The sequence below is a fragment of the Panthera tigris genome, chromosome E1, assembly GCF_018350195.1.
Source record: "Panthera tigris isolate Pti1 chromosome E1, P.tigris_Pti1_mat1.1, whole genome shotgun sequence".
In the NCBI taxonomy this organism is placed as follows: domain Eukaryota; kingdom Metazoa; phylum Chordata; class Mammalia; order Carnivora; family Felidae; genus Panthera; species Panthera tigris.
This window is the reverse complement of record NC_056673.1, coordinates 41,312,426-41,338,507: the sequence shown is the minus strand read 5'-3', so window position 1 is coordinate 41,338,507 and position 26,082 is coordinate 41,312,426. Positions and strand designations below refer to the sequence as shown.

At 53.1% G+C, this 26,082-nt stretch overlaps 2 long non-coding RNA genes and 3 other non-coding genes across 7 annotated transcripts; all 5 read left to right on the top strand.

The window, feature by feature from the left end:
* The first annotated feature begins 35 nt into the window (after nucleotides 1-35).
* Nucleotides 36-2,916, top strand: LOC122233625. Of its 2 annotated transcripts, XR_006211268.1 has the most exons (5): nucleotides 36-138; nucleotides 333-433; nucleotides 702-829; nucleotides 985-1,124; nucleotides 2,519-2,916. It is a non-coding gene; the product is annotated as an uncharacterized LOC122233625 (long non-coding RNA). The 2 variants fall into 2 exon arrangements; XR_006211269.1 differs by lacking the exon at nucleotides 702-829.
* A 4,832-nt stretch (nucleotides 2,917-7,748) lies between these two features.
* LOC122233892 lies at nucleotides 7,749-7,939 on the top strand. Its single transcript, XR_006211617.1, has one exon. It is a non-coding gene; the product is annotated as a U2 spliceosomal RNA (small nuclear RNA).
* Nucleotides 7,940-15,242: 7,303 nt separating this feature from the next.
* Nucleotides 15,243-25,832, top strand: LOC102968325. 2 transcript variants are annotated; one of them, XR_001511452.2, is made up of 4 exons: nucleotides 15,243-15,430; nucleotides 22,324-22,445; nucleotides 23,964-24,165; nucleotides 25,271-25,832. It is a non-coding gene; the product is annotated as an uncharacterized LOC102968325 (long non-coding RNA). The 2 variants fall into 2 exon arrangements; XR_006211132.1 differs by having other exon boundaries at nucleotides 22,324-22,503.
* On the top strand, nucleotides 15,486-15,669 carry LOC122233900. Its single transcript, XR_006211623.1, has one exon. It is a non-coding gene; the product is annotated as a U2 spliceosomal RNA (small nuclear RNA).
* Nucleotides 20,756-20,946, top strand: LOC122233889. The gene has a single exon (XR_006211614.1). It is a non-coding gene; the product is annotated as a U2 spliceosomal RNA (small nuclear RNA).
* Nucleotides 25,833-26,082: the final 250 nt, after the last annotated feature.

Sequence of the window (26,082 nt, the reverse complement as noted above, 5' to 3'; positions counted from 1 at the left end):
AAGTCAGTTTTTTGCATCTCTTACGTATCATTCCTGTAAGTGCTCGCTTGCGTTGTGTTCTTTTTCGGGAAACGTGGAGCTTTTCCTCTGCAGGCAGGTGTGATGCACGTTTTGCGAGAACTTACCTGCTACCCTTTGGTAAGTAGCTTGGGAGAAGACGCGCACGTACTTCTGGTTGTTGGTTCTGGTTCCTTGGTACCACGCAGTACGGGGGGAGGGGTGCTCACTCCCGTGACAAGTCTTACAGGTGGACCTATCTCTGCTACTGTTTGTCTTTCGTGCTTCCGTGTGGGGCGTGTGGAAATTTAACAGCTGACGTCTTTAAACGGTAGTTCTCTCTTCGATGGAAGGCTGCTACGAGATCCATCGCGGGAAGCCCATACCCCCACGTGGCGTATCTCCTGAGCCGCGCTTCTTTTTACCTTCTGCCCCGGTAAGACGTTTTCGTAACCTCATCAACGTTTTCGTAACCTCATCATCGTTCGTGGTACGAGTCGGACGTCGCCACGTAGTTAAAAGTCGAGGCTTCACGGCCCCGGAAGGTCTGTGACATATCTTTCTTTTACAACCCCTTAAAAGTGTCCATTGTTGACGCACGCCTTCCAAGAGTGGACCGGGCCAAATGTGGGTGCGGGCTGTAGTCTGCCAACCCCTGGTATAAAAACACCTTTCTGTCTTGTCATGGAGATGCCTCCCTTCAGGCTTCTTGACAGTCCGCTGCCACAACTAGAGAAAGGCCTTACATTTACAAGTGGCTGTGGCTCGTGACCAAAGTGGAAACGGAGAGTTCCTGCTCACTTGTGTCTCCCGGGTTTTCCATCCATGTTAAGTAAGTACATTTGTTGAGCACGCACACTGTACACTCTTCATTAAATACCTTTGTGTTGGCGGACGTTTCCAGGGTTTCTTCCTTAAACGCGTGGTTCCTGCAGTTTCCCTCCACCTGTCATCACCAGGACTTTCGTATACTCTCATATGTTTTAGGGCAGATCAGGATTAAAATCTCTGCCAGCGCTCAAGAGGACTCATGATTATAACAACTGAATGAATCTAGGGGCGCCTGGGTGGCTCAGTCAGTTAAGCATCCAACTCCTGGTCTCGGCTAGGTCATGAACCCTCAGTTGGTGAGTTTGAGCCCCACCTCGGTCTCTGGGCTGACAGCGCAGAGCCTGCCTGGGTTTCTCATTCTCCTCTTTCTCTGCCCCCCCCCCGACTCACGTTCTCTCTCTCTCTCTCTCTCTCTCTCTCTCAAAATAAACAAATAAGTAAATATTTTAAAAATTAGAAAAGAAAAGAAAGAAGAATGCTGAAAACTTTCCGAATTCTGGAGGGATCATGTAGGGAGAAAAAGTAAATGTTTCATATTTGTTTACAAAGGTATAATTTGCCAATTGTCGATAGCTTAAGAGAAAAGATAAAAAAGGTTTCAAAAAAAATCTGGAAACACAAAACATTAAAGAACAAGCAATGAAGTCATAAAAATGATCCTCCTCCTCAACTCATTCAGTCTCATGTAATTAATATATTATTCTACTTGAGTCCAGTTTTTCCATTAGTTGTGGAAATTTTTTACCCAGTTCTGTTTTGTGACCTTAGACTTATCAAAAACTTGGACTTGCCGGGGCGCGCCTGGGTGGTTCAGTTGTTTAAGTGCCGGGCTCTTGAGTGCAGCTCAGGTCAGCATCTCATGGTTTGTGGGATCGAGCCCTGGGTGGGGCTCTGTGCTGACAGCACAGAGCCTGCTTGGGATTCTCTGCGCTCCCCCCCCCCCCCTCGCCCTCCCTCCCCCTCCCCCCCCGGCCCTCCCACACTTACTTTCTTTCTCTCTCTCTCTCTCTCTCTCTCTCTCCCTCTCCCTCTCCCTCTCTCCCTCTCTCTCCCTCTCTCCCTCTCTCTCCCTCCCTCCCTCTCAAAATAAATAAACTTAAGGGAGAGAAAGAAAGAAAGAAAGAAAGAAAGAAAGAAAAAGAAATTGAACTTGTCAAAGTACAAGGGATGGATGAAATCGGTCCCTATCATGGAGTGTTACCATCTGAGGGGGTCTCAACAGGAAGCCTGGGCTTACACACCCTCTTGTGTCTGACACCTGGATGGCCTTGAACCTTCCGGTCTCAGGACCTTGGTTTTCTTGTCACCTAAGTTAAGCACAGGATGGATGACTCCCAAGGTGCTGGGAGGTCCTGAGGCACAGGGGGCGGGCGGGGGCGGGGGGGGGGGGGGGGTCCATCCCTTAGCTGCTCCCTGCTTCCCCCTGCTGCTCCCAAAGAGAAAAAGAAAATCGGTTCATGGGCTGAGATGATGACTCAGCCCTAGAGGTGGTTGGCGCAGTGCAGGTAAAGGAGCCGGCTGCCTGGCAACCCACTTTGGATCTTAAACACCTGGCCAGGCACCCAATGTTCTGCCCTCAGCAGCCAGGTGTCCAGCTCCTTGAATCAGCCCCCCACACATCTGAGTCTGTCTCCCAAGTCCGGTTAGCTTGAAATCTCTTTCTGAAAGTGTGCTTTTCTCATCTGTTAAGTGGGGATCGTGAACGCTGATTGATCCACTTTCCTCAGAACGTGGATGGGAACGAGAGGCCCGTCAGTCGCAAAGACGCAAAACCAACCAGCCAAGAGTAAGGGTCCCCTTAATTCTGTGGGAGGAAGCAGAGCAAGAAAGCTGAGGATGTTGGGAGGTGGGGCCTCGGCAGCCTGGATCTCTTTGGATGTAAAATACGATAAGTAACACCTTCTCTTTGGGATTGTTGGAAGACCAAAAGAACAATGTGGGGATTTGCCGGCCCGGCCCACGGTGGGTGCCCAAGGATGGCAGGCAAGTTTTGAAGCCCGGTTCTTGGGGGAGTCTAACTAGTTTTATGGATCCAGTCTAGCTGGGCATGAAACTTGCTGTCCAGCACACAAACCCTGATATTCTAGCCCCGGGATCCCGAACGCAGTCGGGGTGGGAGGTTGGGGGGCCGGGAGGGATGGGGGGCAGGTACTCTGCTGGCCCTTGCAACTGCCTTGATCACATGTAACTATCCAGGGTTTTCAGGCTGGCTTGGGGTAACACCGCCCGGCCCCATCAAAGAAATGCAGCGTGAATGGTCCCACACCTCTCGGCTCCTGTCTCTCAAGGAACATGCAAGTGAATCTAATTAATGACCTTCAGTATCTTCTGTGCTTTTTTATTATCCCATCCACAGTTCCTGGAGCCTTCCGGTCACTTACAATTCAAACAAAAGAAACACCAAAAAGTTAGCTCGTGTGTCATGGGCTCCTTTTCTCTGTCTCGGCACCAGAAGGTTCTAGAAACCGTTTGCAGACTCTCCTCAGGGACTCAGAAGGTCAGGGTGAGAGAAGGGTGGAGAGAAATTGGTTTGCATATTTCGGTAGTGAGAGTGGAGATCCTGAGGAATATATCTGCTGCTTCTGCCGGTCTCTCTCCCTCAGTCATCAAGTGCCGTCGCCGAGCACTTCTCAAACGGTCCCGTGCGCGCGCGCGCACACACACACACAACACACACACACACACACACACACACACCACACACGCGCACGCGCGCGCGCCAGGAGAGTCTTGTTAAGAAGCCCGTGGTCCTGCGTTTCCAGCATGCTCACGGGACCCTAATGCTGCTGATCTGGAGACCTCGCTTTGAGCGGCGCGAGACTGCGGTAAAATGTCCCACCTCGGGTCTTTTGTATTTTTTTTTTTTTAAGTTTATTTACTTATTTGTGTGTGTGGGTGTGTGTGTGAGAGAGAGAGAGAGAGACAGAGAGAGAGAGGGGAGAGAGAGAGAGAGAGAAGAGAGAGAGAGAGAGAGAGAGAGAGAGAGAGAGAATGAGAGAGGATGGGGGGTGGGGGGTGGGGGGGGAGCAGAGAAAGAAGAGAAAGAAGTCCGAGCAGGCTGTGCGCTGTCAGCGCGAAGACCGCCATGGGGTTCAAACCCAAGAACCGTGAGATCACGATCTGAAGCTGAAATCAGGAGTCGGACGCTCACCTGACCGAGCCACCCAGACGCCCCTGGAGTCATTTTTAAAACAGGGTATATGTGACCCTAACGTGGCCAGCCGTTGCTAGAAAAAACAATCTCCCTTGCCCACTGCCAAGTCAGACAGACGGACCGGGTTCTGATGGGAGTCACAGAAGCAAAAGCTTTTGTGTGTAACTGGAGAAAAAGGAGAGGGGAGAAGAATTGAGAGCGGAGGGGAGGGGAGGGGAAGTCGGACAAAACAAAATGGCATGTCTCTCCGACCGGGTCTCTTCAACTAGTTGTGAAAGCTGAGGGGACAAAAAAGAACCCCATGGAGGGGCGCCTGGGTGGCTCAGTCGGTTGAGTGTCCGATTTTGGCTCAGGAGCAAGAGGACAGGGTAGACGTGGAGATGAAGGCAGGGCTGCCGCAGGGCCAGGTAAAAAAACACAGATGCGGTGGGGATTGGACTTGAGGACGCTGTCCTCCTGGGCTGGCAGGGACCCAACAGCCCTGCCAGGCCTGAGGAGGGAACACTCAGGAGCGCCTGGAGTTGGAGTTGGTGTCCTCGGCAGCGGGCGGGGGGCAGACACCCTCCTGCTGTGCGTGGGCATCCCCAAGGCTCTGTGGGGGTGTGATGGTAGTAGCTGAATGGCCGCAGAAGAGGACTGGAAGAGCTTGGCAGATGCCCCTTGCCGACCCAGGGCCCACAGGTGCCAGTCATGGAGTAGGTGTGATACTGGAGAATCCGTTGAATCAAAATTTTAAGTTTGTTTATTTATGCATATGTTTGTGTTTTGAGTGAGAGAGACAGAGACAGAGACAGAGAGAGAGAGAGAGAGAGAGAGAGAGAGAGAGAGACAGAGAGACAGAGAATCCCAAGTAGTCTCCGCACTGCCCATTGAGGGGCTCGAACTCACAAACTGTGAGATGGTGACCTGAGCCGAAATCAGGAGCCGATGGTTGCTTAACCAGCTGAGCCGTCCAGGCGCGCCTGCATCAAAAACGTTAAAAACAGGTTATCAGAAGAATTTTTAATAGAAAAATCCAGGGGTGCCTGGCGGGCCAGTGGGTAGAGCATGTGACTCCTGATCTTGGAGTTGTTGTGAGTTCGAGCCCCACGTTGGGTGTAGAGATTACTTAAAACTAAAATCTTTTTAAAACGAGAGAGAGAGAGAAGAAAAATCCGGAAATATATCTAAATACGTATGAGGACTTTTTTTTTTTTTTTTTTTTTTTTTTTTACATGATCAGGGTGGCGTCTGAACCTGACAGTCCGGGGGCTATTCCGTATAGGATGCCGGGACGGCTGGGTAGCCATCCAGAAAAAGTAACGTCAGACTTATACTCCCAATTCCTACACTAGGACGGATACGAAGAAGTGTGCTCTGTGCTCGAGGTGGAAATGCAAAATGATGAACAATTTAAAGGACAGCGGGCAAAGAATAGAGACACTCAGTAACTTGACCAAACTCACAAGAAGCCGGTGCGTGAACTGGAATGAGAAACCATTAATTTGCAACGGGAAATACTCCTTTGCGATGACAGAACACGCATGTCTGCCATCCCAGGCACCTCATTGCACAGATCAAGATGCCCGTGAAGTTCCGTGAGGGAGCCCGGTGGGGCGCCTGGCTGGCTCCGTCAGAAGAGCATGGGACTCTCGATGATCTCAGGGTCGTGAGGTCGTGAGTTCAGACCCCATGTTGGGCATGGAGCCTACTTTAAATAAATAAATAAATAATAAATAAACAAACAAATAAATAAATAAATAAGCAAGCACGCACGCACGCACAAGATGGCCAGGTAAACGTGGAAGCGAGCAGAAAGTTGGTAGAACGCAGTGAGGGTCATAATTACCACAGGCCAGGAGGTCTGCTGATCACCTTCCATATGTAGAGATCACATTATATAATACTTATTCATTCATTTATTTGACCAAATATACGAAGTGTCCAGTATATGCCAGGTACTGTCCTAAGCACTGGAAATATAACTGTGGACTATGGAATAAAGAACAAAAACAAACAAACAAACAAAAAACAGGTAAGGGAGAACAGGGGCCCTGAGTGGAGGAGGGAAGATTAAGATTATATGCCTGCTGTTAGTACTCTCGCTTTCCAGATGAGGAGCTACAGAGAAGTGAATGGCCTGAGGTGTTTCCCTGTGCTTGGTTCTCACAGATATACTACGTACCAAACATGTCTTGTTATTCCCTCTTTTTAAAAAAATGTTTGTTTCTTTGTTTATTGAGGGGGGGGGTGAGCTCGCGCATGAGCGCACGATCGAGGGAGGGGCGGAGAGAGCAGGAGACCGAGGATCCGAAGCAGGTTCTGTGCTGTTGGCGCAGAGCCGGATGAGGGGCTCCATCCAACTCACCGACCCTGAAGATCAGGACCAAAGCCAAAGTGGGGCGCTTAACCGACTGAGCCACCCAGGCACCCCACGTGTCGTTATTTCTAATAATTCTCATCATCTTAGTTTACAGGACAATGGGCAAATGGTTTATTGAAGGGGGAGGGTGAAGCGAGGAGGACAAGGTCCACGTTAGGTCACACTAGGCAAACTGGGTTTAGAGGGCTTCCGTCCTGTCCGCGCCCGCACACCTACCTGTGTGTCAGGCTCAGCAACTCTTAGTCTCCTCCTGGGCTGGACACACAAGAATAACTTTTCTCTTTCTTCCTTCCTTCCTTCCTTCCTTCCTTCCTTCCTTCCTTCCTTCCTTCCTTCCTTCCTTTCTTTCTTTCTTTCCCGTGCTCTTTCCAGGCCCTGAGCTCTTGACTTCCTAGACCTTACCCAGCCTCTTCCACCAACTAAGCTGTGTGGTCTTGGACAAATTGCTTAACCTCTCTGTCTCAACTGTTCCATCTGTAGGTAAACTTTGCAAGTTTGACCCGAAAAGAAAGCACTGGGCACAAGTCGGACCCAAACAACCAACGTGTCCTATTGTATTGTGTACTGCCGCTCCGTTGTTTCAGTGTCACAATCGATGGCCCCTTCACTGGTACCTCGTGGGACCCAGGACCCATATTCTAGACGGCTTAAATTGAGGTCACCTCAGTAGCTACGTTTCGTGCTCCCTCGACCCCATTCAGGAAGGCACGAAGGTTTCCACCTCTTGACCCGGGACACTGGAGGCTCGACTGGGGTCGGGTCAAGTAGTGTGCCCAAGAGCCCTGCTGACCAAGGCAGGGTAGCAGCCCTGTTAGGGCCCAATCTCGGGTCCCAACTTCTCTCTGGAGCCCTTTCCAGGAGACCTCAGCCGGGCGCTTCTCGGTTCCCAGCACCCTGGATACAGCAAGCCCCGTAGGGTCCTACAGTGATGACGGGACGGGACGACGTTCTTCAAACTCGGACCACTCTGCTCCAGCCCCTTTCCACACTCCCCAGTTCCCAGACCCCCATCCCCACCTCCCCCTTGGCCCTGCCTTTACGCAGGCAAAAGCTTTAAACCAACTGAGAGCTTGGCCTCAACCTAGGTTCTGCTCCAGCCCACAAAGCCCTTCAAGAGAACTGGGAAATGGTGGGCGCGGTTACACCTCGCCGCGCGGAAGGGGCGGGGCATTCAAATGAGAAATGGCCTCTGGGTGAGCGCGACGAAGCAACGACAGAGAACACAGTTTCTCTTTTAAAAGGCAGAGATTTAAAAATCTGCACAAGAGCCTGCTGCCTAGTGTGGCTCCCATACCAAAGTCCGAGAAGCGAGGGAAGTGAGACCTCGAAGGAGGGTGACCTGGCTCACCGTGAGTGCAATGTGGATGAGGGCAGGGCGGTGGCGGGGAGGCGGGCACGGCCGGTATCGCTTCTCGGCCTTTTGGCTAAGATCAAGTGTAGTATCTGTTCTTATCAGTTTAATATCTGATACGTCCTCTATCCGAGGACAATATATTAAATGGATTTTTGGAGCCGGGAGATGGAATAGGAGCTTGCTCCGTCCACTCCGCGCATCGACCTGGTATTGCAGTACTTCCAGGAACGGTGCCCTCCTCCCTCTGGGGGGAGGTAGTACTTGCGGTGTTCAAGATCAGCATGCGGTTATAAACGTGTTTCGGGTCCTGCTCGTGTTAGGTATCGGCCGGGTGCGCCTAGCGTTGGCAGTTCCTCTTCTTCGCTTCGGGGCTGGCGTGCGCGACGGGCGCCTGTAAGATAGCGCGAGGCCTTGCTTTTTCTGAAGCTGTTGTTCTCGGCTGCACCTTCTGGGCAGTGGCAACTAGGAGTTTACAACGACTCCTGCTGTTAGGGCTTAAGTTTCCAAATCCTTGCTCCCAGGCTGGACGGGTGTGGAGTCCGACCAAGCCCGACACGGGATGGGGTCACCTCTCTTACTACTTCAGTCTCCTGGGCGTGCTCCTGTGTGAGGTCTATGGCATGTAAATGACTGAATACTGTAAGCAGGTGGTTTGTTTGTTTTGTCTTAATTTTAGTGTTTACTTGTTTTTCGAAGAGACAGAGCGTGAGCGGAAGAGGGGCAGAGAGAGAAAGAGAGACCCCCCGACACGGGCCGGAACCCACGGACTGCGAGATCATGATCTGAGAGCCTAAGTGAGAGGCCCAACCAGACTGAGCCACCCAGGCGCCCCAAGTCGGTGGTCACTTTTTAAGCGGAAGGTTATCATCGTAGGAAGTCCACACCTACAAAGTGACATACCTTCTCAACCGTGCTCCCTTTTGCCTTCTGCACAAAGGTGAAATGTTTTCTTAACCTCACCGTTGGTGGTATGAGACCGGGACCGGGACCGGGACCGGGACCGGGGCCGGGGCGGCGGGAGGGGGGGCATGCTTTCTCTCTAAAGGGCCAGCCGCATCGTAGAAAGTTGAGGCTCCATGGGCCCCCAAAGGTCTCTGTGACATATTCTTTCTTTTACAACCCTTTAAAATTGTACGATCCGTTGTCAAAGTGCACCTTACAAGAGCGGACCGGGCCAAATAGGGGTACCGGCTGTAGTCGGCCAACGCCTGGTATAAAGTACCCACTTTCTGTCTTGTCAGGGACATGCTTCCCCTTCAGGCTTCTTGACAGTCCGCTGCCACAACTAGAGAAAGGCCTTACATTTACAAGTGGCTGTGGCTCGTGCCCACAGTGGAAACGGAGAGTTCCTGCTCACTCACTTGTCTCTCCCAGGTTTTCCATTCACGGGGAATACATTTGTGGAGCACCCACGATGTACACACCTTTTTTATTTTTTTATTTTTATTTATTATTATTTTTTAAGGTTTTTAAACTTTGTTTGTTTGGAGAGAGGCAGAGAGCACAAGCAGGGGAGGGGCAGAGAGAGAAGAGGGGAACAGAGGATCCAAAACAGGCTCTGTGCTCACAGCGGAAAGCCTGATGCGGGGCTGGAACTCAGGAACCATGAGATAGATGATCATGACCTGAGCCCTAGTCAGGCACTTCACCGACTGAGCCGCCCAGGCGCCCCCACAATGTACATTCTTGATTAAAAAAATACCTTTGTGTTGGCGGACATTTCCAGGGTTTCCCTGCAGTTTCTGTCCACCTGTAATCTTCGGGTCTTTTTTATACTCCTATATGTTTTAGGGCAGATCTGGATTACAATCTCTCCTAGCGCTGAGGGGGACCCATGACTATTAAAAAAAAAAAAAAAAGGAATCTAGGGGTGCCTGGATGGCTCCGTCGGTTAGGCGTCCGACGTTTGGTTTCGGCTCAGGTCATGATCTCACCACGGTTGGTGAGTTTGAGCCCCACGTGAGGCCCTGCTCTGACAGGGCGGATCTTGCTTGGGATTCTCTCGCTCTCCCCCCTCCCCTGCTCGCTCGCGCTCTCTCGAAATAAATAAACGTAAAATTTTTTAAATTAAATAATAACAATAAACAAAAATGAATCTAGCTAACAACAGTATCCCTCCACCCAATCCATACACCTCCTTCTACAAAACTGTGTCCTACATGAGGAAAAATATGTGACACTCTCTACTTAAAAAGGAGACTTCTTTTCCTCTCATAGGCTAAAACAGACAGAAGGAAAGAAAGAAGAGACAGCCAAATCTAGAACACCGACCACGTAATTTCTTCTCGTTTTCCTAGTCTGTTGCCCTGTGTCGTTATGTGCCCTTTTATGGGTCCCCTCAGGTCCCAACAGAACTAGCAAGATGTCATCTCTCTCCATGCCTCCTTAGCCTCATGAGACTCCAAACCTCCCCTTTCCCACTCATTTCTTTTCCTTCTCCCCAAGTGCTAGCAAGTTTGAGCACGTTTGGGACTGGATGGTTGGAGTATTGAGTTAGGCTCCTGGGGTGCTGATAGAAGGCAGGGGGAACCAACGAGTGAGTGTTACAAATTGGGGTTTATGCGTTCAGGAAACATGTCTTGAATGACTGCTATGTGCTAAGACCGAGAGACAGATGCCTAGGTATGAAAGAGGCAGACGGGCCTCCCTACCCCGAGAAACCTTACGGTCCCGGACAGAGAAAGCGGAGCAACCAATCATGGTGGGATCCGGGATCGTCTCCGGAACTGAAATTTCTAAAACCCCCGCAGAGGATTTCTTCTCATGGGTTGGGCACACCCCGTTGCCAGCAAAGCACACCCTGGGCTAACTGATGCAAGGCGTCCGTTTCTGAGTTCCTGGGAATGGATACCCTACAGTTGAACAGGCAACAGAAAATGGGCAAAGGATAGACAGTCTGCCGGCGGGTTGCGGGGGTGGGGGGTGGGGAGAAAAGCACAGTTAGTTAGTTATAGGCTGACATCTGCCCCCCACCCTGGGGCAACGTCACCCCTTCTGTGCCCCCGAGTCTCTAAGGGGCCAAGGGGCCTGGGCCACCCGCTCATCCCAGAGACCCCAGTATCGAATCTATCCCCTCTGTGGCATCACACCGACGGGACAGGATGAGCTGGGGGGCTGGCGCACCAGAGGCCATCAAGACATACAGGCACTCCGGTGCCCCGCAGTCAGAGAGGGAGGGAAACCCTACAGTGAAAGAAACAGGGCAGCACACAGCGTTTAAGGACTCCCGTTGTGGGACATCCCCTCCAAAGTCCCGAAAAACTGCTTCCTCTTTATACACCCGCCGCCGCCGCGGACTACTGAAAGAGAAGGAAACCCAGGGCCCGGTGGGCCTCTGTGGGTTCTGGAAGCAACCCATTCCACACGTAGACGCCCTGCTTGGGCTCACGCACCGCGGGACGTGGAAGACCCTCACCTTGGGAGGTGGGTGCGGAGCAGAGAGAGAAGGGCTCTGAAGGCCTGCGAGGTGCAGAGGGGCAGCCCTGCTGTTGGGGCCACAGGATCCGGCGGACCCCACCGTGTTGGCGGCCGCGGGCGGGTCTGTGAAGGAAGAGATGCTGTGTGGAGTTTATGGCAAAACCACCACGGCGCCGAAGGGTCACATGGTGGGGGCGGGGGGCCCTCCCTTCGGGTTCTGGAGCCAGGCCTCCTCCAGGCCCCGGACGCCAGAGACCTCTCCGCCTTCTGAAAAGCAGCTCCTGGCATGCTGCTGGGCCCTTGTAGAGAGGGATGCTTACCATGGGACCGTCAGAGACCAGGGCCCCGGACTGTCCATCAGTCCTAAGATGAACGTAGGGTATCAGGGTCGAGCCCGAGCAGGAATAAGAGCCACTGGACAGCCAACAGAGGAAATGGCCCCGCCGGCCCTTTCTTGGCCACCCCGGACCTGGCACGACGGCACGTGAACAGCGGGGGCTACAGTGGTGGCCGCGGAGGTCGCACACGGGGCCGGCACTGCTTCTCTCGGGGCTCTCAGTGGGGGTGGGGGGGGGGGTGGGGGGTGGGGGTGGTACGGGGCTCCATGGGGTACTGGGGCCCGACCATTTCTGCTGGCCATTTCTACTGGGTTTTCACATGCGGGGCTCCTCTAGCCGGCTATCTTTGTTTCCAGAGGCCTCCCTTTGGCCAAGCCTTTGTCCGGTTGCTCAGAGCTCTGACGCCCTCCTTGCCCACACCTGCCTCCTCCCTCCATCTTATTAACCCTCCACCCCCCGCACCCCCAATCAACCTCCTGCACGCCTCACTCAGTCCCAGCAGCTTCTTTCCAGAGGACCCAATGCCGCCTAGGACTCAGACTCCGGTAGTCCAACTTTTACAAAACATTGGTCAATGTGAATATGTAACGTTCATGTCTGTACAGTTTTAAAAAAATGTTTTAATGTTTATTTATTTTTGAGAGAGGCAGAGAGTGAGTGGGGGAGGGGCAGAGAGAGGGGGAGACGCAGAATCCTTTTTTTTTTTTAATTTTTTAATGTTTATTTTTTGAGAGAGAGAGAGAGAGAGAGTGAGTGAGGGAAGGGCTGAGAGAGAGAGAGAGAGAGAGAGAGAGAGAGAGAGACAGAAACCGAAGCAGGCTCCAGGCTCTGAGCTCCGAGCTCCGAGCTGTCAGCACAGAGCCTGATGCGGGGCTGGAACTCACAAGGTGTGAGATCATGACCTGAGCCGAAGTCGGAGGCTTAACCGACTGAGCCACCCAGGCGCCCCGGGGAGACACAGAATCTGAAGCAGGTTCCAGGCTCCGAGATGTCAGCGCAGAGCCTCAGGCGGGGTTCCAACTCAGGGACCTTGAGATCATGGGTTCATGACCAGAGCAGAAGTCGGATGGTTAACCGACTGAGCCACCCAGGCACCCCTCATGTCTGTACAATATTTTTGACGCCTGGCGGGCTCGGTGTGTAGAGCATGCCACTCGCAATCTCAGGGCCTCACGTTCAAGCCCCACGTTGGGCATGGAGTCTACTTTAAAAAAAAAAAAACAAACGAAACAACAATCCAGAAACAAAACAACAACAACAAAAATGGAAAGGGGAATAAATATTTGCCAGTCGAAACCACAGGCAGGGTTTTTTCTCCAAATTATATAGGAGATGCCAGAACGGGATCAGAAAAAAAAAAGGGGGGGGGGGGGGCACCTGGGTGGCTCAGTGGGTTAAGCGCCAACTTCAGTTCAGGTCATGATCTCGAGGCTTGTGAGTTCGCGTCCGGCACTGTGCTGACAGCTCGGCGCCTGGAGCCTGCTCCCAATGCCGTGTCTCCCTCTCTCTCTGCCCCTCCCCCGCTCGTGCTGTCTCTGTCTCTGTCTGGTCGGTGTCTCTCAAAAATTAAAAAAAAATAATAATAATCAACATTAAAGACAAAAAGGAAAAAAGAAAAAAACGACCTGATGAAACGTGGGCAAAGTCACGCACTTCAGGGGAAAGATGACAAATGTGGGTTTTCACATACAGAGGTGCAAAGATGAACAAAGAGGTACGGTAAAGAGAGAAATGCGTACCTAGAACGGTACTGAGATAGAGTTTACAACCTGAGCGCTTGGTAAAAATCCGAGAGTCTGACGAGCTACTGGGTTTGCCAGGCTGCAGACACAGACGCTGCTTGAGAACTCTCGGGGTGCTCCTAGAGTCCCCATCCCCGGCCCTGACCCGTGGCTGGAGACGCTTTTGGGGCGACAGCGCCAGGGACCAGGAGGGTGCAACAGCTGGGTGGAGGTACATGGCTCTTGGGTGAGGCTGGTGCCAGCCGTAGCTTTTCAGGCGCCACACCGCCCGTGTGTGTCGGTTTGTGCGGGCCACGGGGGCACGGCGGGGCAGGGGTACTGACTCCAGCTACCCTGCAGTCAGTTAACTCCCAAGAGGCCGATCGGTGCACTCGGTTCCTCGGGAGACGGTCCTTTGCCAGGAATGGGAGTGTCTTGAGGGTCAAAACAGCTGGGAAACCATAAAGTGGCTAGTAACTGAAGAACGTGGAACCAAGCAGAGAGGTCTTGTGTTGGAGAGGCCCCAAGAGCCATCAGGATGGCCGTGGGCCACTGGCTGGGTGAGCTTGCTTGGTCGATAGATCTACCTCGTTGAATCCATATCCATTCGCTCATCCATTCAACAAATATTTAGGTGCTGGGCACGGGGCTAAGTGCACGGGCCGCCAGAGAGGTGGGAAGAGGGGTCCAGGTGGGATCTTCCCAGTCGTCCCGAGCTGGGGTATCGAGGGGGCGGGGCAGGGTGTGGGAAGGGAGGCAGGGTACAGACCAGGACATACTCCCATACCGTATCATAGTGGGGCTGGTGGGAGTGGGGAGGGAAAAGTGCTCAAAACAGGCCCCGGCGTTAGGTTAGGTTAGGTTCTATCAGGACGTGGTCTTCAGCGAGGAGACGAAGCTTCCAGAGAAGTGACTGGCAAAAACGCTGTTTGCTACTCAAGCAGCGGACTCCTGCCGGGCATTTCCACACAGGGCCTCAGAGGCTAACCAGTCACGAAGGTAACTTGCTTAGGGTCCCGAGCAACCCCGCGCTTCCGGGAGAACGCGTGACGGAGAGATCATCCCCGCCCCCGCCCCCACCCCCACGGGACAGAGGGTAAACTCAGGGCGGGAGACAGTCACAGAGCCAAGAGCTAAGACGGGGTCGGGCAGGGCCGTGACCGCAGATGTCACCATCGTGTTACCGGCCTCTCTCGTGCCGGTCCCTGTGTGTGTGTGTGTGTGTGTGTGTGTGTGTGTGTGTACGTGTGCGTGTGTGTGTGTGTGTGTGTGTGTGCGCGCGCGCGTGCCCAGCAGTCCTTCCCTGCTCCAAGGTCCACGTCCAGAGGCAGGCGGTGTCTTGGGACAGGGTGAGGCCCACAGGTCGGCTGCCTACAGTCTGCGTCCCACTGGACAAGTTTCTCAACCTCTCTGATGTCGGTTATCACAGCCGTGAAGTGAGGGTGGTAACCACTTCAACTCGCTCCAGGGTCCTGAGGATCCAAACGGATGGGAAAGACCGCACGCAGGGCAGTGAGTCTGGCGCGCGGCGGTGCTGCGATCGATCGGGATGGTTTCCCCGCAGGGATGACGGAACCGAGGACTCAATCAGATCGAGGGGCGATCGTGCTGGTCTCACGGTCCTTACAGCTAGCTAACTGCAGACTTCGAGAAGAACTAACCCAGGGAAGAAACCGACGCCCGCCGGGGCGAGGGCGGGGACGGGGACGGGGGCGGGGGACAGGGGCGAGGCGGGATGTCTCAGTCACCGGAGGCTGGCGAGGAGGTGAGTAGGACGGAGGCCGCTCACAGTCACGCTCGCAGGTTCCTGCCCCGGCCACAGTTCGCTGCCCGCCCAAGGTCGGGGCCCCGCCTGGGGCCCCGGGACGGACGCTCCCCTCCCCGACGCACAGCGTTCTACCCCCGCGGCTTTCTCGGGAGCACGCGGACCGCTCCGGTCCCACGGCTTCCTCCCGCAGCCCCTCTCCCCTGCCCTGGGCCCGCGGCGGGAAGGGTTCCGGGGACCCGGCGGGCCGGGCCAGGGGCGGAGCGGGACCGTTGTGACACGCTCCCCCCCCCACCCCCCACCCCCCGCCCGGGGCAGGGTGGGGCGGGACACGCAAATTAGCGAGTCCTCCGCTAGGGAAGGACGGGAGGGAGCGGAAAGGGACGCGAAAATTCACCAGGAATGCGGGGGGCAACTGCAACTGCACCGCGTGTGGCGCGTACCACGGGATAGTGAGTCAAGAATGTGGACTGAGCGTGACCTGGCTCACCGTGAGTGCAATATGGATGACTGCAGGGCGGTAGCGGGGAGGAGGCAGCGGCCGGTAACGGTTCTCAGGCTCTTGGCTAAGGTCAAGTGTAGTACCTGTCCTTCTCGCCTTCGGTATCTGATACATTCTCTAGTCGAGGACGGCATACTTAAATGGGCTTATTGGGGCTGGGAAGTGGGACCAAGGGCTCGCTCCGTCCATTTCGTGCGTCAGTATTACCAGAATCCGTGCGCGCTTTCCCCCGCCTCGGGGCGCGAGGGGGACTGGAGAGTTGTGAACTACAGGTGGAATCTAGTGCTTGTTCTTTGTCGGCTCGTGTGTTGCGCTGCTTTGTTTTGTTTTGTTTTGTTTTTTTTTTCCGTCTGTTCGTTTGTTCTTTTTTTTTTTTTTTTTTCCTTCTTCTTCTGTGCTTTGTCTTCTTCCCCGCCCCGCGTTTTGGTTCCTGAAGTTGTAACCTTGCAGTTTCCCCGTTTGTGGGACCGGTCGGAGACCTTATGGTCTTATTACTCCTAGCCGGGGGAAGAAGCCCGACGCTGGGCTCTAGTACCCCTGGCACGGGCGCGTGCCGCCGCTCGGCGTCCGCCGCCTGGGGTCAGCCCCCGTCCATGCCTCCGGTCATCGGGCTCTGCGGCCGAGTGGCGTTCCCCTTTCGTGCCTCTCTGGCTTCTTCTCTGGGTCACACGCGCCGACCCCCTTTCCCCACCTTTCCGCCGCCCCCGGTCTCCTGAAACTTTCTTACTTCTCTGCTCAAGACCGTGCCTGTTTGCTGCCTCTGAAGTGCTTTTTTTTTTCTTCGTATGCCCCGCCCCTGGGCGTGGGCCCAGGCCCACGGCTTGGTGACCCACACTTTTGGGGAGAAATACTTCACGCCCACGCCCATGTGGCTCGATTTCCAATGTCTCCGTTGGAGACGCAGGACCATCTCCTCACCGCCCCCCCCCCCCCGCATTTCCTCTTAGATGTGGAGACTGATGACACTACTCACGAGGGTATGAAAAGGTTTACAGCTCACATAATGAAGCTTTCCAGGGAGAGCAGGGTGGCTCCCGGGCAGATTCAAAAATCTTTGCTTGAGAGCAAAGGAAGGAGCCTGGGTTGGTGTGTTTATTATGGTGGTGAATGGAGGGTCTGGGGTAAGGCTTTTTGTCAGATCGACCGGAGGGAGGGCAGGAAGAGAGGAGGGAGTGGCGAGACTTAAAAGCTGTCTGCAGTCAAAGATCCAAAGGAAGTCAGACTCTCTATGACCTGCTGCAAGCTGCTTTCCCCTCTGTGAAATGGGGGTGGGCAGCCGCCTTCTGCGGGCACGGTGCCCATGAAACCGTGCCTTCCACGGTGGATACTCAACAAACATCCCTTGGATCAGAGTTTGATGGCCGTCTTGATCTGATGTGATAAGGAGGGTTCCAGCCTGAGCAAGGGCAGGGGCGGGGGTGGGGGGTTGGGGGGTGAGGGGTTGGGGGGTGAGGGGTTGGGGGGTGGAGTGGGGGCAGGGCCAGGCCGGCCGGTGGGGACAAGGTGGAGGAAGAAAGGGAAGGGGAAGGGGTACGGGCAGGTTCCTGTGAGAAGCTGAACCTGCTGGCTGACTTTGAGATATGAATGAGTCTGTGAAGGACGGGGACATGGGGGTGGGGGCATGATGATAGGGAGGAGCCCACCAGAAGCAAGGGTCCCCAGTTTTGAGGCCCAGATCGTACCTTCAAGGTGGCTGGGCAGGTCAGTGGGATACAAACTGGTCCCCTCATTCTCCAATCGCTCCCCTGCCCCCGCTCTTGGTCAGACTGCAATGCCCGGGTTCCCCCCTCATGTGCCCTGAAATTCTGACTTGCATGGGCACTCTGACTTGTTCTTTAGGCCACCACCACCCCCCCCCCCGCAACCGCCCCCCCTCCCGCCAAGACGTCAGGCAGGCCTTCCTGATTCAGCTGGCTTTGTGTTCCATCCCACCTTCTCCTTTATTGAATATGTATCGCATGCTTCCCATAGGGACGCAGAGCCAAACGGGAGAGGCCTTGGGCCTCAAGGGAGTCACACAGCCAGGTGGGGGCCACAACCATGTGTTCATCTCTCACAGTCCCCTCCGCGTGGAACCTGGTGTTGTGGCCATTTGGGCAGGTGTCTTATCCTGGTCCTGGCCCGGATGCTCCCTGGTTGGGGCATCGAGGAGGCAGGAACGGTGTCTGGTTTCTCTCTACTTCCCAGGACCAAGCACCGCCCCGGTGGGTCGTGGAGTTGAAGGTGATTAATGACTATTCCTTAAGTTGGAACCGCTGGTGATGGCAGGAGGCCCAGAGTGCGGGTGGTTTTGTCCTCCTGGGCAGATCCATTTCCCCAGGGTAAAAAGACAAGAGCTTTGTCACTGGGCCTCCTGCTCTCTCCGAGGGTCCGTCCACTCTGTAGTGCCTGTCGCTTTCCGAATGGGGCATCCATTTTCTTGAGGAGGATTCTCCATACAAGTGACCACGCACCCCCTCACCCCCACCATGAATGCCTAGGGGGCAGGAATAGGATCACAGTCACGTCCCGGAGTTGGGCTCTGTCTGATGGGTGCCCAACCATCATCCACATGGAAAGGATGGGTCAATCCCGTGGACGCAAAGAATCAAACGTGGTTAGGTCAATGTGTTCCGCTACTTTATTTTTTAAGTAAGTTCTATGTCCCCTGCAGGGCTTGAACTCATCGCCTTGAGATCAAGAGTCTCATGCTCTACCGACTGAGCTGTCCAGGCACCCCTGTTCTGCTACTTTTTATTTAAAAAAAAAAAATTTTTTTTTAACGTTTATTTATTTTTGAGACAGAGAGAGACAGAGCATGAACGGGGGAGGGTCAGAGAGTGGGAGACACAGAATCCGAAACAGGCTCCAGGCCCTGAGCTGTCAGCACAGAGCCCGACGCGGGGCTCCAACTCACAGACCGCGAGATCATGACCTGAGCCGAAGTCGGCTGCTTAACCGACTGAGCCACCCAGGCGCCCCATGTTCTGCTACTTTTTAAAGAAAAATCGAAGGCGGGGTGGGGTGGGGGGGGTGGTGGTGGTGCGGCCTGGCTGGCTCAGTCGGTAGAGCATGGAAGAGATTACTCAACAATAACATCTTTAAAAAGGGGGGAGGGGGCACATGGGTGGCCCAGTTGGTTGAGAGGGGGACTTCGCAGCTCAGGTCATGATCTCACGGTTGGTGAGTTCCAGCCCCGCATCGGGCTCGCTGCTGTCAGCACAGAGCCTGCTTCGGATCCTCTGCCCCCCCCCCCCCCCCCGCCCTCTGCCCTTCCCCCGCTCGCGCTCTCTCTCAAAAATAAACATTTAGAAAAAGAAGAAGGAAAGAGAGAGAGAGAGGAAGAAAGATCCAGGAGTGTTACAAAAATGTACACGTGGTACAGTTTAGGATCCAAGGTGGCATCTCAAAGTTGTGAAGGAAAAATACATTCCTTTGCACTGTACTGCCGAGTAGATACCAAATGGCTCAAAGATTTAGCTGTGGAGAAAGAAGAAAAAGACCTAAGGGAAGATGTAGGAAATTATTTTATAACCTCATCTGAAAAACATCTGAAAGCTATTTTTTTTAAACGATGAATAGGATGATAGAAAAAATAACTTTTTAAAAGTTGTTTGTTAATGTAATGGCTTTTTAAATTAAGAAATAGTTTGTGATATTTATTTGTTTATTTTTGAGAGCGAGAGAGACAGGGCGCGAGCAGTGGAGGGGGCAGATAGAGAGGGAGACACAGAATCCAAAGCAGACTCCAGGCTCTGAGCTGTCAGTACAGAGCCGGATGTGGGGCTGAAACCCACAAACCCTGACCTGAGATCCTGACCTGAGCCGAACGAAGTCAGAGGCTCGAGGCTCAACTGACTGAACCACCCAGGCGCCCCTATGTTTTAGATAATGTCTACGCCTAAACGTGGGGCTGGGACTCACGACCCCTCCAGGTCAAGAGTGGCCAGCCAGGCGCCTCTAAAATATAACTTTCAGTGGAACCTCAAGGAGATGAAATCCTCAAAAGACAGATGGCCAACAGAAGAAAATATTCACTGCTTGTATTACATACAAAGGGCCTTAATCTGTAAATTGCCGATACAAGCCCTTATGATAAAGCCCGACCAGTTAACCTAGCAAGTAAAAGGGCCGAAGTCCCTGAACAGAGAGAGTTCAGGGCTCTCAAACACAGGAGAGAACACTCAGCCTTATCTTCTTACCCATGATTAGAGAAGTACAAGTCAAAACCATGCTGAGGTACCATTTTCACCTGTAAGATCGTCCCCTCCCCCTGCTCCCCTGTCCCCCCGCCCTCCCCCCCCCCCCCCAAGCAATCCCCACTTTGATGCCACGCGGAGTTGCTGGCGGGACTGGGGAAGCAGGCGCTGCCTGAAAACGTCCGCCGTGCTCCTGCAGTCACTGTCCCTGCTCCCCCGAAATTCAAGGCCCCCTCGCGGCAAGAGTGGCAGGACCGTGACCACACCGCACTCACGGCGAGGACACAAGGGCATACGACTGGCGTCCACAGAGCGCAGTTTGCAGGCACTTGGGTCCGTGCGTGTGTATCTGAGCAAACTCCGCGGGAGTGAATCACGCCGAGGAGACGGAAACGCCAAGTTATTGATTCGCGACGGGAACTGTTCCATCCCAATGAAAGTAATCCAGGAGGACATCCCCTTCTCGCGAGGGAACCAGCCTGGGGCTCGGACTCTGGGGCGGAAGACGGCCCGAAGGACGCGGACGCGAGCGGGGGTGGGGTGGGCGTGCTGCTGAAGAGCCGTCAGCATCGCGACGCGCGGGGCACTGGCTGGGCGTGTAAGAGGCAGGATGTCATTCCCTGAACGGTGGTTGAGTGTGCGGGGCGGGGCGGGCAGAGCAGCGGCCAAAAGCAAGGTCTTGCCTTCACGGGCTCCCGGAAGCCCCGGGATCTGCAGCCGTGTTGGCTGTCCCTTTGCAGTCCCCGCCAGCCGCCCCTCCTCCCGGGTCTTTGCGCGAGGTGTGTGCACGCTGGGAGGTGGGCCCCCAGTTGGGTTTGGGCTCGCGGCGCGCAGAGGCGGTGGGGAGGGTGGAGTCGGGCCGCGGCGGCCGCGCCTCCTCAGGGAACAAAAGGCGGGGCATCATGCAGATTAGAAATGGCTGTGCGGCGCGGTAAGGACGGGCCAACCAGGGATACGGGATTTCCCCTTCAGAATGTGGAGAACGAAAAAAATGTGCACAAAAGTATTCTAGTGATTATCGATGGTCCTGTCGATGACGCAAAGGATATCAGAAAAGGAGTGAGCGTTAGGGTTCTCACCATGAGTTGAATATGGATGATGGGAGAACGGTACTGGAGAGGGAGGGGGAGGCCGCTATCGCTTCTCGGCCTTTTGGCTAAGATCAAGTGTAGTATCTGTTCTTATCAGTTTAATATCTGATACGTCCTCTATCCGAGGACAATATATTAAATGGATTTTTGGGGCTGGGAGATGGAATAGGAGCTTGCTCCGTCCACTCCGCGCATCGACCCGGTATTGCAGTACTTCCGGGAACGGTGCACCTCCCTTCCTTTCACTGGGTTTCTAAAAGCAGACTTAGGGCTGGGTTTGTGAGGCGTGTTTTTTTTTTTTTTTTTTCTTTCTTTTCTTTCTCTCTGTTTCGGTGGGTGCTGTCTGTCCTGTTCGCCCGTCGCGCCTTTTTTTTTTTTTTTGGGGGGGGGGGCCTAGTCGGGGTTTTGCTTTGGCGGCAGGATCGGTTCGCTGGGGCCGAGATGCCTGTTGTGAGGGTCATTGTTTTCGCGTTAGTTCAGCGCGCTAGGTTTTTCCTGCTCTCCGTAATTTCATGTTCCTCACCTCCGGCACTTTTTTCACCTGCCGGTCTTTTTTTCGTCCCATTCCCCCCCCCCCTTTTCCGGTTTCGCCCCGGGGTGCAGCCTTTTTTTTCCTCAACCGCTTCCCGCTACCGTTTTCCGGTTTTTTATCTTTCTCCGGAAATTTGCACTCGTACGTAGTGTGATTCCCGGTGGTGGCCAGCTTTTCTAAACCTTCCATTTTTCGTTTCCGGGAGTCTTGCGCCACTTTATCTCTCAAAGAGCTTTGCCCTCCTCCCCGCGCCCGGCCGTTTATGTTGTACACGCCCCCCCCCCCCCCCCCCCCCCCCGGCCGCCTATGCCTGTCCTTGTGCTTTGTGTCCAGCTGCAGCTCATTTCGCTTTTGAAAGTTTAGCTCCTGGCTGTCTCTCTCTGAGACACTTCTGTCATTCCTGGTGAGTTTCAACAGTCACACGGGCGATTCCTTCCCAACACCCCGCCTGGCCTCTCAGTTTCTCCACTGCGGCTGAATCTATCCCCCTCGTCCGCCCGCTAGATTTTGTCATTCCCAATTGCTCTAACCGTGTCCCCATCCCGCATCACACTCTCCCATCGCCTTCTGCCCTTCCTCTGCCCTTTGACACCTGACACTTTTCTCTGTTCCTTCACACCTACACCCTCACCCCTACCCCGGATCCCTCAATGTCCTTGCCTCCCTATTGACCCGGATTCATTTCCTTGCACATACCCTCAGGTCCTTGACACGTTCTTGGTGCCACCTGTGCCACTGAATGTAGCCGGCGAAAACCATAGCACCGGGCTGATCTGGCTCACCTAAACTCTCAGTGTGCCGGGGAGGAAACTAGATAGACCTCAACACATTTGTTACCCAGGCCCCAAGAGGCCCTTTCAGGAGAAGGAAAAATAAAAGCATTGGGGGAGGGGGCAGCTGGGTGGCTCAGTCGCTTAAGCGTCGGACTTTGGCTCAGGTCATGATCTCTTGGTTTGTGAGTTCGAGCCCCGCGTCGGGCTCTGTGCTGACAGCTCAAAAAGCACTGTGGGAAACTGCTTTATTTAAAATTGACACGAGTTTAATTAAACACAACAAAACTCACATTCTTCATACTTTCCAGGTCTTGAAGGTCTAAATATCCGAATCCGGCGACATCGTCCAAATGCAACGGACTGCTCATTGGCTGTCCTACCGGGCCTGTGAAATATTGCTTCTCCAGTATTTCCAATACATCTCCAACAGGTTCGGCCTTATCACTACTTCTGGTTCTTCTTGCACCGTCAAAACACAACAGTCGAAGGTTTTTTTCATTTTTATTTTTTATGTTTTTAACCCTCGGTGGCTTGCAGTTCTGTTGACCTGCAGAGTCTGGAGTTTGAGAAAATTCATCTAGGATATTGTCATTTGAAGACGTGGGGTCGGAGATTTCACTCATGTTGATCCCTTTCACCCTCCTCATTAGAGACCAGTCCTTTGCTTTCATCTTCTGGTTCATCTAGTCAGAGTCTAATCATTCATCTACTCGTGTCAGAGTTCTTTTCTTTGCCCATATTATGGGTGGAAAGGTGAAAATTTCCAAATTCTCGATGACATTCAACAAAAGCAAAATTCAGACTGCCAGGATAGTGTCTCCCATCTGCTTGTGTACCTTCTGGAAAGATGATTCGATACTTTGTTTTTAACTGCAACAAGGCAGGGAGAAAACTGAGGGATGGTGGGTGCCACTCTGGTGACGTGTTTCACTGCCGCCTCACCGCTCTGAGGGATTCCATTTCCTTAGCCTTGTAGATTTCTCCGTCCTAGTTGGGGATCGAGGAATAACTTCAGGCAAAAATACCCCCAGGATGATGAAATAGCAAATTGTTTCGTTGTTTTGAGGTTACAGGGAGAATAAGATTGCTAAGACCCCGCGATGTGTCTTCGGTTTGGAGACAGAGAGAAAAGCAGCCGCAGAAGCTGGCCTGACACTCACAGCTAGGCTGTGGGGGTCTCCCGTGGAACGTAAACAGTTTCACACAACAGTGGCGGCAATCTGAAAAATAAAACAGCCCGTTATTTTACTAGCAAAAAAAACCTATTTTACTAGCTATTCGGGAATAGCAGAGGAATTGCGATTACGGACCTGCAGGCTGTGGTGAACTGCAGACAAGTCCAAAGAGGCAAAAGGAAGGTCAGCCTTTGTTTACGTTTTAGGAGGAAGCTGGGGAGGCTTGTTTTGAACAACAGTTCCCTGGAGAGGAACAGGAGTTTGAGGTCCTGGCGGTTTCTCATTAGCTGCAAGCGGGGGTTAGTGCCTTGTTGGCTGGGGGTGCAACGAGGGCTCTTCCTTCTTTTTCTTAAAGGCAGGAGATAAGCTTCCTATGTGAAAAGGGTCTCCCTTGTCAGAATAAATTTTTGTCTTCCTTCTTCCCGCTAAGGTTAGGCAGGCTGCAAGGAGTGGTACATGCTTGAGAGCTCCCCTTTCCAGTGCTTCCCGACTCCATTTTAACTGAGCTCCCCTTTATTTTCTTTCTTTTTTTTTCTTTTTTTAACGTTTATTTATTCATTTTTGAGATAGAGACAGACCATGAATGGGGGAGGGTCAGAAAAAGAGGGAGAACACAGAATCTGAAACAGGCCCCAGGCTCTGAGCTGTCAGCACAGAGCCTGACGCGGGGCTCGAACTCACAGAACGTGAGATCATGACCTGAGCCGAAGTCGGACGCCCAACCGACTGAGCCACCCAGGCGCCCCTCCTTTATTTATTTTCAACATCAACAGATTAAGGTCACTCTGTGACCGTGATGAATCAAGACAGAAACAAGGCCACTCCGTAGTCGCCTCCGAACTGAGACAAGAAAAAAGAAGAATATTGTCCAAACAACAAAGCTGACCAAACACCCCCTATCCTAGCTAATATGAGTAACTGCTGCTACTTTCCCAGTCGCAGTTTTGGCTTCGCTCTATTCTTCCTTTCTCCTAGGTAAGATGTATTCAGCTACCCAATCACTGAATTACCCCCACTGCCTGAGGTCATCTGTAGGAGAATGTGTGCGTGTGTGCGTGCGTGTGCGTGTGTGCGTGTGTGTGTGTGTGTGTTGTCTGGAGGGGGGGAATCTTTGTCCTTCTCCCCTTCAAGGTTCTTGGGGTGGTGGGAAGGGGAGGATGGCTGGGGCATCAAAAAGAGAAAAAGAAACAGAAGTGTATTAGTGTACGTATCTCATATATACACAGGAGAAAGGGATGAATAACCCAATGGGGTGGCTGGAACTTGGGCTTACATAGCCGCTTAAAACAAAACAAACAGGGGCGCCTGCGTGACTCAGTCGGTTAAGTGTCTGACCCATGATTTCTGCTCAGGTCATGGTCTCATGGTTCATGAGATCGAGCCCCGAGTCGGGCTCTGCACTGGCCGGCAGCACAGAGCCTCCTGGGGATTCTCTCTCTCTCTCTCTCTCTCTCTCTCTCTCTCTCTCTCTCCCCCCCCCTCCCCCCGCCTCCTGTGTGTGTGTGCTCTCTCTCTCCGTCTCTCTCTCTCTCTCTGAAAATAAAATATACAAATAAAGAATCTTTAAAAACAAAACAAACAGAAACAAAAAAATAATAAATTTTCAGAAAAGTGACAAAAAGTAAAAGGGCTTTGAGTTTCTAGGCTGGCCAACTGTGGGATGGTAACTATATGGGGAAATAGTGGAAGATAAGGGCTGGGCAGTAAAATTTGTTAGGTAAAGTCTCTGGTGCCAGTCTCTGGGCTGATAAGGATCCAGGGTTGTCCGTAATTAACTCCTGTATACCTTTATGTCCTGATTTTAGGCAAATCGGGGGAGGGAAGAGTTTTTTCCTCCTGTTTCAGCTCAAAATAATCCTTACGCCAAAGTGGCATATTGGCGGGCGGCAGGGGAGGGGGGCAATTCCGCCACCCTTCGCATCCCAAAAGAAGGCCTCGCTCACTCAAACCTTCCCCAAGCTCCCTAATGCAAGCCTACATCCCGTATATAATGAGCCATTCCTGACACCCTCTCACTGAGGCGCCCCGCGGTTTCCTTCTCACTTTGCAGCAAGCGGTAACCCAACCCTTTTCATTACAGGTGTGTTCCTGGTGGTCTTTGGCTGGATGGCGTTGACAAGTTATTAAGGGGGTCCACCGATGGACCCATATGGGAACTGCGACGTGGAATGCGTTTTATTCTAACAAGCAAAGTTCCCCCCCCCCCCCCGTTGGAAGGCCTGTAAATGAGAATACAAGTCATGAAATACCACTATTTACAAATAGAACTGCTCAAAAGAGAAACTAGGAATTCAAAAAAGAGAAAAGGTTGTTGATCTCATAACTCCTAGAGCAAGACAGCTTAGTAAAAGGGTAGAGGGATGGATATATATGTATCTGCATCTGTGTCGGTGTATGTATGTACAGTACACAACAGATCCATGATGTTAGGTGGTGGGTGCTCACGGTAGAAATCTTTCAACGTTGCTGTACGTGCGAAAAGAAATTTAAGAAAAGAAAAATGCTGCCAAGAAAAACCTCACAAAGCTATTTGTCTCGTTCTGGGCTTTCTCCAAGGAAATGAGACTTGAGGCAGCTTTCCCGCTACAGGCGCGTTTCCCTTTCAAGGCGAGAGAGAGAGAGAGAGAGAGAGAGAGAGAGGAGGGGGGGAAGGGGGAAGGGGGGGGAAGGGGGAAGGGGGGGAGGAGAGAGGGAGAGAGGGAGAGAGGGAGAGAGGGAGAGAGGGAGAGAGGGAGAGAGGGAGAGCGAGAGAGCGAGCGCGAGCCGGCGCTGACGGCAGGAAACCAGGAAACGGCGCGTGTGTGGGCGGGACATGCAAATTAAAGTGGCTGTTTCTCTCGCGAGCTATGGGAGCAAAACAATAAAAAGCGTGAAAGCCCCGAACAAGTTAAG